We start from the raw sequence: 5,230 nt of genomic DNA on the forward strand, positions 1-5,230 counted from the left end.
TCTACCCGTCCACTCTCCCCGTCCCCTCTCCCCGTCCCCACTCCCCGTCCCCACTCCCCGTCCCCTCTCCCCGTCCCCTCTCCCCGTCCCCTCTCCCCGTCCCCTCTCCCCGTCCCCTCTCCCCGTCCCCACTCCCGGTCCCCACTCCCAGTCCCCTCTCCCCGTCCCCACTCCCCGTCCCCACTCCCCGTCCCCACTCCCCGTCTCCACTCCCCGTCCCCACTCCCCGTCCCCTCTCACAGTACCCTCTCCCCGTCCCCTCTCCCCGTCCCCTCTCCCCGTCCCCTCTCCCCGTCCCCTCTCACAGTCCCCACTCCCCGTCCCCTCTCCCCATCCCCGCTCCCCACTCCCCACTCCCACTCCCCGTAGCTACTCACCGTCGGTCCCCACTCTCTGACCCCACTCACCGTAGCCACTCACCGTAGCCACTCACCGTAGCCACTCACCGTCCCCTCTCTCCGTCCCCTCTCTCCGTCCCCTCTCTCCGTCCCCTCTCTCCGTCCCCTCTCTCCGTCCCCTCTCTCCGTCCCCTCTCTCCGTCCCCTCTCACCGTCCCCTCTCACCGTCCCCTCTCCCCGTCCCCTCTCCCCGTCCCCTCTTCCCGTCCCCGCTCCCCGTCCCCGCTCCCCGTCCCCGCTCCCCGTCCCCACTGCTCGTCCCCACTCACCGTCCCCACTCACCGTCCCCACTCACCGTCCCCACTCACCGTCCCACTCACCATCCCCACGGCGCGTCCCCACTCCCCGTCCCCATTCACCGTCCCCGCTCACCGTCCCCGCTCCCCGTCCCCACTCCCCGTCCCCACTCCCCGTCCCCTCTCCCCGTCCCCTCTCCCCGTCCCCTCTCCCCATCCCCACTCCCCTTCCCCTCTCCCCGTCCCCACTCCCCGTCCCCACTCCCCGTCCCCACTCCCCGTCCCCACTCCCCGTCCCCACTCACAGTCCCCACACACCGTCCCCACTCACCGTCCCCACTCACCGTACCCACTCACCGTCGCCACTCACCGTCGCCGCTCCCCGTCACCGCTCCCCGTCCCCGCTCCCCGTCCCCGCTCCCCGTCCCCGCTCACCGTCCCCGCTCACCGTCCCCGCTCCCCGTCCCCGCTCCCCGTCCCCGCTCACCGTCCCCGCTCACCGTCCCCGCTCACCGTCCCCGCTCACCGTCCCCCGCTCACCGTCCCCGCTCACCGTCCCCGCTCACCGTCCCCGCTCACCGTCCCCGCTCACCGTCCCCGCTCCTCGTCCCCGCTCCCCGTCCCCGCTCCCCGTCCCCGCTCCCCGTCCCCGCTCCCCGTCCCCGCTCCCCGTCCCCGCTCCCCGTCCCCGCTCCCCGTCCCCGCTCCCCGTCCCCGCTCCCCGTCCCCACTCCCCGTCCCCACTCCCCGTCCCCACTCTCCGTCCCCACTCCCCGTCCCCACTCTCCGTCCCCACTCTCCGTCCCCAGTCACTGGAACCACTCACCATCCCCACTCTCCGTCCCCACTCTCCGTCCCCACTCTCCGTCCCCACTCTCCGTCCCCACTCTCCGTCCCCACTCTCCGTCCCCTCTCACCGTCCCCACTCCCCGTCCCCACTCCCCATCCCCACTCCCCGTAGCTACTCACCGTCCGTCCCCACTCTCCGACCCCACTCACCGTAGCCACTCACCGTCCCCACTCTCCGACCCCACTCACCGTCGCCACTCACCGTCCCCTCTCTCCGTCCCCTCTCTCCGTCCCCTCTCTCCGTCCCCTCTCCCCGTCCCCTCTCCCCGTCCCCACTCCCCGTCCCCACTCCCCGTCCCCACTCCCCGTCCCCTCTCCCCGTCCCCTCTCACCGTCCCCTCTCACCGTCCCCTCTCTCCGTCCCCTCTCACCGTCCCCTCTCACCGTCCCCGCTCCCCGTCCCCTCTCCCCGTCACCGCTCCCTGTCACCGCTCCCCGTCACCGCTCCCCGTCCCCGCTCACCGTCCCCGCTCACCGTCCCCGCTCACCGTCCCCGCTCCCCGTCCCCGCTCCCCCGTCCCCTCGCCCTGTCCCCACTCTCCGTCCCCACTCACTGGAACCACTCACCGACCCCACTCTCCGACCCCACTCTCGGTCCCCTCTCACCGTCCCCACTCCCCGTCCCCACTCCCCGTCCCCACTCCCCGTAGCTACTCACCGTCCGTCCCCACTCACCATCCCCACTCACCGTCGCCACTCACCGTCGCCACTCAGCGTCCCCACACTCCGTCCCCACAATCTGTCCCCTCTCATGGTCCCCGCTCCCCGTACCCACTCCCCGTACCCGCTCCCCGTCCCCACTCACCGTCCCCGCTCACCGTCCCCGCTCCCCGTCCCCTCTCCCCGTCCCCTCTCACCGTCCCCGCTCCCCGTCCCCGCTCCCCGTCCCCGCTCCCCGTCCCCACTCCCCGTCCCCACTCCCCGTCCCCACTCCCCGTCCCCACTCCCCGTCCCCACTCTCCGTCCCCAGTCACCGTCCCCAGTCACCGTCCCCACTCTCGGTCCCCTCTCTCGGTCCCCACTCTCGGTCCCCTCTCACCGTCCCCACTCCCCGTCCCCACTCCCCGTAGCTACTCACCGTCCGTCCCCACTCTCCGACCCCACTCACCATAGCCACTCACCGTCCCCTCTCTCCGTCTCCTCTCACCGTCCCCACTCCCCGTCCCCTCTCCCCGTCCCCTCTCCCCGTCCCCTCTCCCCGTCCCCACTCACCGTCCCCACTCACCGTCCCCACTCACCGTCCCCACTACCCGTCCCCTCTCACCGTCCCCACTACCCGTCCCCTCTCACCGTCCCCACTCCCCGTCCCCACTCACCGTCCCCACTACCCGTCCCCTCTCCCCGTCCCCACTCCCCGTCCCCAATCCCCGTCCCCTCTCACCGTCCCCTCTCACCGTCCTCTCCCCGTCCCCTCTCCCCGTCCCCTCTCACCGTCCCCTCTCACCGTCCCCACTCCCCGTCCCCTCTCACCGTCCCCGCTCCCCGTCCCCGCTCCCCGTCCCCGCTCACCGTCCCCACTCACCGTCCCCACTCCCCGTCCCCGCTCCCCATCCCCGCACCCCGTCCCCGCTCCCCGTTCCCACTCACGGTCCCCACTTACCGTCCCCACTCCCCACTCCCCGTCCCCACTCCCTGTCCCCACTCCCCGTCCCCACTCCCCGTCCCCACTCCCCATCCCCACTCCCCGTCCCCACTCAATGTAGCCACTCCCGGTCCCCACTGCTCGTCCCCACTGCTCGTCCCAACTCACCGTCCCCACTCACCGTCCCCGCTCACCGTCCCCGCTCACCGTCCCCACTCACCGTCCCCACTCCCCACTCCCCACTCCCCGTCCCCGCACCCCGTCCCCGCACCCCGTCCCCGCTCCCCGTTCCCACTCACGGTCCCCACTTACCGTCCCCACTCCCCACTCCCCACTCCCCACTCCCCGTCCCCACTCCCCGTCCCCACTCCCCGTCCCCACTCCCCGTCCCCACTCCCCGTCCCCACTCCCCGTCCCCACTCCCCGTCCCCACTCCCCGTCCCCACTCAATGTTGCCACTCCCGGTCCCCACTGCTCGTCCCCACTGCTCGTCCCCACTCACCGTCCCCACTCACCGTCCCCACTCACCGTCCCCACTCACCGTCCCCACACTCCGTCACCTCTCATGGTCCCCACTCCCCGTCCCCGCTCACCTTTCCCACTCACCGTCCCCGCTCACCGTCCCCGCTCACCGTCCCTGCTCCCCGTCCCCACTCCCGTCCACGCTCCCCGACCCCGCTCCCCGTTCCCAACTCACGGTCCCCACTTACCGTCCCCACTCCCCACTCCCCACTCCCCGTCCCCACTCCCCGTCCCCACTCCCCGTCCCCACTCCCCGTCCCCACTCCCCGTCCCCACTCCCCGTCCCCACTCAATGTAGCCACTCCCGGTCCCCACTGCTCGTCCCCACTGCTCGTCCCCACTCACCGTCCCCACTCACCGTCCCCACTCACCGTCCCCACTCACCGTCCCACACTCCGTCACCTCTCATGGTCCCCACTCCCCGTCCCCGCTCACCTTTCCCACTCACCGTCCCCGCTCACCGTCCCCGCTCACCGTCCCTGCTCCCCGTCCCTGCTCCCCGTCCCCACTCCCCGTCCACGCTCCCCGACCCCGCTCCCCGTCCCCTCTCCCATCCCCTCTCCCCGTCCCCTCACACCGTCCCCGCTCCCCATCCCCACTTTCCTTCCCCACTCCCCACTCCCCGCTCCCCCTTACCCGCTCCTCGTCCCCGCTCCCCGTCCCCGCTCCCCGTCCCCGCTCCCCGTCCCCACTCCCCACTCCCCACTCCCGTCCCCACTCCCCGTCCCCACTCCCCGTCCCCACTGCTCGTCCCCACTCACCGTCCCCACTCACCGTCCCCACTCACCGTCCCCACTCACCGTCCCCACTCACAGTCGCCACTCACCGTCCCCGCTCCCCGTCCCCCGCACCCCGTCACTGCTCCCCGTCCCCGCTCACCGTCCCCGCTCACCGTCCCCGCTCACCGTCCCCGCTCCCTGTCCCCGCTCCCTGTCCCCGCTCCCTGTCCCCGCTCCCCGTCCCCGCTCCCCGTCCCCGCTCCCCGTCCCCGCTCCCCGTCCCCGCTCCTCGTCCCCGCTCCCCGTCCCCGCTCCCCCGTCCGCACTGCCCGTCACCTCTCCCGTCCCCTCTCACTGTCCCCGCTCCCCGTCCCCACTCCCCGTCCCCACTCCCCGTCCCCACTCCCCGTCCCCACTCCCCGTCCCCACTCCCCGTCCCCACTCTCTGTCCCCAGTCACTGGAACCACTCACCGTCCCCACTCTCCGTCCCCACTCTCCGTCCCCACTCACCGTCCCCACTCCCCGTCCCCACTCCCCGTCCCCACTCCCCGTAGCTACTCACCGTACGTCCCCACTCTCCGACCCCACTCACCGCAGCCACTCACCATCCCCACTCTCCGACCCCACTCACCGTAGCCACTCACCGTCCCCTCTCTTCGTCCCCTCTCTCCGTCCCCTCTCTCCGTCCCCTCTCTCCGTCCCCACTCTCCGTCCCCACTCCCCGTCCCCTCTCCCCGTCCCCTCTCCCCGTCCCCACTCCCCGTACCCTCTCCCTTCCCCACTCCCCGTCCCCACTCCCCGTCCCCTCTCCCCCGTCCCCTCTCCCCGTCCCCTCTCCCCGTCACCTCTCCCCGTCCCCGCTCCCCGTCCCCGCTCCCCGTCCCCGCTCCCCGTCACCGCTCCCCGTCACCGCTCACCGTCCC

This window comes from Heterodontus francisci, unplaced genomic scaffold, assembly GCF_036365525.1.
Source record: "Heterodontus francisci isolate sHetFra1 unplaced genomic scaffold, sHetFra1.hap1 HAP1_SCAFFOLD_328, whole genome shotgun sequence".
Taxonomy (NCBI): domain Eukaryota; kingdom Metazoa; phylum Chordata; class Chondrichthyes; order Heterodontiformes; family Heterodontidae; genus Heterodontus; species Heterodontus francisci.